The following is an 8219-nucleotide window of genomic DNA, read 5'->3' as shown; positions in this document are numbered from 1 at the left end:
CGATTTTGTAGTTTCTTCAGTTTTAATCTACAGTTCATAACCAATAGATTGTGCTCAGAGTCCACATCTGCTCCTGGAAATGTGTTACAATTTAAAATCTGGTTCCTAAATCTCTGTCTTACCATTATATTATCTATCTCAAATCTTCTAGTATCTCCAGGGTTTTTCCATGTATACAACCTTCTTTCATGATTCTTGAACCAAGTGTTAGCTATGAGTAAGTTATGCTCTCTGCAAAATTCTTCCAAGCCGCTTCCTCTTTCTTTTCTTAGCCCCAATCCATATTCACCTACTACGTTTCCTTCTATTTCTTTTCCTACTGTCGAATTCCAGTCACCCATGACTATTAAATTTTCGTCTCCCTTCACTACCTGAATAATTTCTTTTATCTCATCATACATTTCATCAATTTCTACTTCATCTGCAGAGCTAGTTGGCATATAAACTTGTACTACTGTAGTAGTCGTGGGTTTCGTGTCTATCTTGGCCACAATAATGCGTTCGCTATGCTGTTTGTATTAGCTTTCCCGCACACCTATATTTTTATTCATTATTAGACCTACTCCTCCATTACCCCTATTTGATTTAGTATTTATAACCCTGTATTGACCTTACCAAAAGTCTTCTTCCTCCTGCCACCGAACGTCACTAATTCCCACTATATCTGACTTTAACCTATCCATTTCCCTTTTTAAATTTTCTAGCCTACCTGTCCGATGAAGGGATCTGACATTCCACGCTCCGATCCGTAGAACGCCAGTTTTCTTTCTCCTGATAACGATATCCTCTTGAGTAGTCCCCGCCCGGAGATCCGAAAGGGGGACTGTTTTACCTCCGGAATATTTTACCCAAGACGACGCCATCATCACCTCCGGAGTATTTTACCCAAGACGACGCCATCATCATTTAATCATACAGCAAAGCCGCATGCCCTCGGGAAAAATGACGGCTGTAGTTTCCCCTTGCTTTCAGCCGTTCGCAGTACCGCAACAGCAAGGACGTTTTGGTTAGTGTTACAGGGCCAGATCAGTCAATCATCCAGACTGTTGCCCCTGCAACTACTGAAAAGGCTGCCCCTGGCCTCTCAACAGATACCCCTCCGTTGTGGTTGCACCTACGGTACGGCTATGTGTATCGTTGAGGCACGTAAGCCTCCCCGCCAACGGCAAGGTCCATGGTCATGAGAACTGAGTTACTGATGAGAATAATAATTGCCTATATTTTAGTAATGCTGATAAAAAAAGTTTATTTTAAATTAAAAATGTAATATATTTTAATCTTTATAAATGTACAAAATTAGGAACTAAGAATTGTATTATTTTCCACTGTTTGCGGAAAGTAAAAAAATGACGTATTCCTAGTAAAGATGCTGAAATTAATACAAATATTTGTGGTGGCTGTGTTCATCCAAATCATGCTCAATTATATATGAAATACAAATTATTGAAACTGATGGTTCAGCTTACTTTACATATGATGGGGAAAAATTGTTAGCTGTATTGCATAATTATTTCATTTGAAATAACATTTTACCAAGAGTATAATATCCTTTTGTTTCTTTATCAGTTTCAGTAAGTTTAACTTTTTCTGCTTCCGATAAAATGTGTCTGGAAGTTCCTTAGCGATTAGAAATATAAAGAGGTATTTTTTAAGATGATAGAGACGTAATGTGAGAAGGAGATATAATGACAGACTGTCATGCAAACTACTTTTGAACATGATTTCTAAAACATGTCATCAGCAGCTAGTTTGGTAGCCCACATGCAGTGGAAATATCTTGTACCTTGCAGCTACAAACTGCCCAAACCTTATCAACAATGTCAGTATAGAAAAGAGGATTCGCGATAATGACATCATCATAGCAATTATCATTATGAAAATTAGTAAGTCAGTCAAGGATAGCGTGTCTGCGAGATAGAGCAGATGGGCAGTTGTTGGCTACTCACAGAGTGAACTAACGTCACTTAGTTCGAGTAAGATGGATGTAGAGGAATTATGGGCAAACTTCATGCATATTGTAAATCGAGGTCTGTAGAGCTACGTGTCTGGTAAGTGGATAAACGATGGAAAAGACCCACCATTGTTTAATTACGAAATTCGGAGCATATTAAGGATGTAGAGGTTTTTGCACTCTTGGTTCAAAAGAGAACGCACAAATGATGACATACAAAGGTTAGTAGAGCTTCGTGTGTCTGTGGAAAGATCTATGCGCGAAGCATACAACTACCACAGTCATATCTTAGCAGAAGATATGGCAGAAAACCCATTGGATTTCTAGTCCTATGCGGAATCAGTAAGCAAATCTAAGAGTTCCATTCAGTCCTATACTGACCAGTCTGTTGTGGCAGTTGAAGGTAGCAAAACAAAAGCCAAGGTTTTAAACTTTGCATTCAAGAAACCGTCCATGCAGGAGAATCGTACAAACATACCATCATTTGACCATTGGACAGAGTCCAATATGGATACCTTGGTGTAGAGAAACAACTTTAAGATTTGAAAGCAAATTAGTCTCCAGATACAGATGGACTCTCAGTTTGTTCAATTACCTTTTCGCGGATGATGCTATAGTATACAGAGAAGTTGCAGCATTAGAAAATTGTAGCGAAATGCAGGAAGATCTGCAGCGGATAGGAACTTGGTGCAGGGAGTGGCAACTGACCCTTAACATAGACAAATGTAATGTATTGCGAATACATAGAAAGAAGGATCCTTTATTGTATGATTATATGATAGCGGAACAAATACTGGTAGCAGTTACTTCTGTAAAATATCTGGGAGTATGCGTGCGGAACGATTTGAAGTGGAACGATCATATAAAATTAATTGTTGGTAAGGCGGGTACCGCGTTGAGATTCATTGGGAGAGTCCTTAGAAAATGTAGTCCATCAACAAAGGAGGTGGCTTACAAAACACTCGTTCGACCTATACTTGAGTATTGCTCATCAGTGTGGGATCCGTACCAGATCGGGTTGACGGAGGAGATAGAGAAGATCCAAAGAAGAGCGGCGCGTTTCGTCACAGGGTTATTTGGTAAGCGTGATAGCGTTACGGTAATGTTTAACAAACTCAAGTGGCAGACTCTGCAAGAGAGGCGCTCTGCATCGCGGTGTAGCTTGCTCGCCAGGTTTCGAGAGGGTGCGTTTCTGGATGAGGTATCGAATATATTGCTTCCCCCTACTTATACCTCCCGAGGAGATCACGAATGTAAAATTAGAGAGATTAGAGCGCGACGGAGGCTTTCAGACAGTCGTTCTTCCCGCGAACCATACGCGACTGGAACAGCAAAGGGAGGTAATGACAGTGGCACGTAAAGTGCCCTCCGCCACACACCGTTGGATGGCTTGCGGAGTATAAATGTAGATGTAGATGTACCTAGCTTGCGTTTATCGCAAAGTTCTCGCCCAGAACGAAGTTCCAAGTGACAGGCAAAAGAACAGGTCACTCTTGTGTATAAGAATGGTAGAAGAACGGATCCTACAAAAGGACAGACCATTATCTCTAAGTTCGGTTTGCTGCAAAATCCTTGAACATATTCTTGAGAAAGAGAAGATTATATCCATGAATCAGCATGGTTTTAGAAAGCATTGCTTATGCGAAACTTAGCTTGCCTTTTCTCACATGATATACTGCAAACTATCGAAGGAAAGGCTACAGGTGGATCCCATACTTCGACATTTCGAGAAAGCATTTAACATGCTGCCCAATTGCAGGATGTTAACATACGTATAAGCATATGGATTAAGTTCAAAAACATGTAAGTGGCCCTAAGACTTCCTAAATGGTAGAATCTGTTATGTTGCCCTTGATGGCGAGTATTCATCAGAGACAAGGGGATTATCAAGAGTGCCCCTGGGAAGTGTGGTAGCACCGCTTTTGTTCTCTATATACCTAAATGATTTGGTGTACAGGGTACTCAGCAATCTGCAGTTGTTTGCTAGTGTGTCTATGGTGTATGGTAAGCTGTTGAAGTATAGTAACTTCAGGAAGATGCAAGGTTCCCTCTAGATATCCAGAAAGCATTTGACATGGTGGGACTTCTTTAGTGGTAGAACCTGGTGTGTTGTCCCTGATGGCGAGTGTTCATCAGAGACAAGGGGATCGTCAGGAGTGCCCCAGGAAAGTGGGATAAGACCGCTGTTGTTCTCCATACATATAAATGATTTGTCGTACAGGATACTCACCAATCTGCAGTTGTTTGCTAATGACGCTGTGGTGTATGGTAAACTGTCGAAGTTGGCGAATCCGAATACATACGCGAGCGCAGAAAAATGTGATGCATCCAGTGATGCAACAATACTTCAACATCTTTAAAACAACAGAAGTTAATATTACGCAGTGAATAAACATTTCACAGAGAACCTCTGAATTAACAACTTTTAATCGTTTGATACCATTTCAGCTAACGATATCTCAGATTATAGCATTCCACTAACGCTATCATTCCTGAATGATATGTGTCAGTATCTATTCTATTTATTGATTCACGATGTTTTTGTACCTTTTTCATTACGCATTTCTTTGTCAGAACATCGTATTCTCCACATTTACACAGCAAATTAACACACTAGCAATGCCTCTTAGTTTATCATACGTGTGTGTTTGTTTACTGAACGGTTTATTACTTTTCTGGTAACTTTATTCAAATATTGATTATTGCAAGTGCTATTAGAAAACTGCGCTAATGTAAAACTGGTTAATCGCATGTGTTATAGGATCCCACAATTGACAAGAAAACCATAAGACCGTTCTGTCACGAAGGCATAAATAATTGTTTAAATAATATTTAACAACAATTTGTTGTCATTTAAAATGAGTGCACTCGCACAAGAACACTGTCTTCTTTATTTATGGAGAAACCTTTACTTTTATGTATTGTGAATGATTTGAGTGTGACTGAATGTTTACAACATTTCTTTATTTAAATACTGTAGTTCATTCGTTTAGCCCAGGAAGTGGTCAAGATGAAGCTTATCATGTTTGTAGTGCGTAACAATGGTGTATTTTTGGTGGGGGTGGCCTTCAGTCAGTGGAAAAGCAGACTGTTGCAAAACACTACAGGAGTCAAGTGGAGGCTGGACCTTTTGGAGTGAAGAGGTCAAGGGAGCAATTGTGGTCACTGAGCGGTGGAAGAAAGTAGTTCTGCCTTTAGTAACGTGTGTGATTCAGTCATACAGGTGACTGATTCTATGCAGCGAATGGCCACTACAATACTGTAATTTTTGAACGGACTTTATATTTCGAGTTGTGTGAATGTGCTCCAGAGTAGGACTACAACTTATTCTGGTTGTGTTAAGGAGCTGAGGATAGACAGTGTATGAGTTACTGTTCTTTGCATAATGAGTATTACTTTTTAAATCATCATTTTGAACTCTGAACTGTTTGGAGCTGGTGAATAGTTCGTGTGTTGTGACAGCAAATTGGAAGTAGCTTTTGCGTGTCTTTGATGACTACTATTTTCTACTATTCTCATAACGCGCTCATCGCATTGCATTTCATAAAGGTATTTTCTGTCTGTATTTTAACTGAATATTGTAGGACCACTTTGCATTAATCTGAGAGGTCGTTTCAGGTATAAACGTTATTCAGTGTAATTTTCTGTCATCTACAGCAATTACAGACATTAGAATAGAGCCCTCTTTATAAAATTATTCGATAATTTAAGTTTGTATTTCTCTGTACTTCATGAACTCACAACCATAGCGAATGCATAGACTTTATGACCACAGGACCACAGCTACAGCTTACTACATGCAGTGAATCAGCTGCAGGATATGAAAGCAGACGAGCACGGCTCTATCCTATGAGTACATAGAACTATTCTTTTTACAGGGAACTGTGCATAGCCTCAGCTCCTAAAGTACGAATAACAGCAGGTTAAGACGCAACTGGTTTGCTCGCATGGCATGCTGTTAGGAAGAGCAATTGCGTAGCAATATCTATTAGGTACCGTCGCAACACGAATAGTTAATCAATACGAAGCGTTTTAATCGTTAGAGGATTTGCTGCGTTAGATGAATAGCAACTGAGTTACCACATAAAAATTACTAGACCTTAATTAACAGAGTGGTGGTTTCATAAAGCAATATGTTGCAGAATACGCTCTTCCCAAGAAACTCTTGTTTGCGGTACAAGAGCAAAGCGATTCCAAGAGACCAAAACAGTGGTAAGCGTGTATCTTCCCAGGCGCATTTTGTTAGTACAGCTAACGTGGCACAAAGTTTTATATCCTGTTTGCAGGATTTTTTCATCAAATTTACTGCCACATCGAGTTGTATCCTGTCATGTGCGTCATACACATTAACCACAGAATAAACTGTTTTTAGTACTTGTCCGTAATACATTGTAAATTAACACTCGTAAAACAGCAGTAAGAATAGGAGCACTTCCTTTCTAGCAATAGTAATCGCGAACATTTACCCATCAGCGATTCGGAAACTACCGTCAAGATTGTTTCCAGACACGAGGCACGCCCGTGTTGGAGGCTTATTTGAGACTGCCGTAGTCCGCTACGCTACATCAGCGATTAGATAGTCACGATACAGTCAATAGAGCCTCAACTGCTCTAGTCGTAAAAACAGTGCCAAATAACTAAGTAGCTTCTTTTTACCTGTAGGTGCCAAAAGCTCCCGTAGACGTATGTCTTTTATTCAGGACGTTTTCTTTAAGCATTCCGACACCACGCATTATGCATTATTCTCCATGAAAATGCCTCCTGCCGTAAAATGTGGGTCAAAGCACTACTTATCACGTCCGAAAAGTTGTCATCAACCGTGACTGTCCAGTGATCTTTCTCCAGAGCATATGTTGGAACAAAAAAACCGTTCTTTGAAGTACGTAGCATTCGTCCCATTACACCTATCTGACCAGCATGTTCAAAAATTATAAATATCATGTACAATGTTTCACGTCCTCTTCTGCTCCGCTAAATGAAAGGTTCAATTATTTTATTCAAAGGGTTTTCTCGCAGCTATACTACAGCGTGACAAAGTCATTCAGGGGAAGCATCAGTGTGTCAATATATGAGACTGTGAAACCGATGGCATGCAGCTATGTTCCACCAGCCATTAAAGCCATTCCAACAGGAAACGCCCCAATGTCGGCCATTTTTTCTTCCAACGCTCTTCTCCCTAGTATGCCTTTCTGCGCGTCCATTAGATTCAGTTTAACTCGTGAAAACCCTTAGATACCTACAAATAAACTCATAAACTCCATAATCTACCTCACCAGGTACATTTTCATAATTCTCTGCAGCAATTAAATTTTTATTCAACAAGTTGCATAAAAATGGAATGGAGTGTGCACTGTAACCCACTCCCTTGCTACACAATGTCACTTGTGATGAGTTAATAACATCAATCTGTTTTAGATACTCCGCAGTTAAAGCCACTATAGGCCTTACTTAAAATTTCTCAGCCTTCAAAACATAAAATACCAACACTATATCTCATACAGAGGAATTGTCACTTGTGAAAGAGAAATTGTTGCCTGTGCAATACGTACAAAGTTCGAATTACCAAAAATTGTTGCTGCCAGGATTTAAACATGGGAGGACCGTCTGCATATAAGAACAGGTAGCACAAATCTGACAAGAATCCAGGCTGGACGAGAATCTTCCATACAGACAGCTAAGAGAGTTATTTTCGGCGATAAGGCTTACTAGAAAACTGTTTGCAGGAAACTATTGTCTGATCATGACCATCCATTTCTTAATGAGATGTGGGCCATTAACAACATCCAACTACAACAGACTCTGCACCACCCTCTCACCCACAAATGTGTCGCACTGGCTAGAAGAACAGTAAAGGTGGGGCATTCTGTAGCAAAGTCAGGGTATAGATACGCAAAAAGATATGTGTTTCAGCCAGAAATCTCATTAAACTAGTACCTATAGGTACCCGCCAGCTCGTATTGGCCCCTTACCTAACCTGCATTGGTCGCGAATCTCTCGCCCACTACAAAGTCCCAAGCGACTGAAAAAAGGGCAGATGATTCCTGTATATAAGAAGGGTAAAAGAAAGCATCCGCAAAATTGCAGTCCAATATCCGTAACTCCGGTTTACTACAGAGTCCTTGAACATATTTTCAGTTCAAAATATAAAAAAATTTCTTGAGACCGAGAAGCTTACATCTACGAATCAGCATGGTTTTAGAAAGCATCTCTCGTGCGAAATTCAGCTTGCCCTTTTCTCACATGGCACACTGCGAACTATGGATGAAGG

This window comes from Schistocerca piceifrons, chromosome X, assembly GCF_021461385.2.
Source record: "Schistocerca piceifrons isolate TAMUIC-IGC-003096 chromosome X, iqSchPice1.1, whole genome shotgun sequence".
Classification (NCBI taxonomy): domain Eukaryota; kingdom Metazoa; phylum Arthropoda; class Insecta; order Orthoptera; family Acrididae; genus Schistocerca; species Schistocerca piceifrons.
This window is presented reverse-complemented; position numbering follows the sequence as displayed.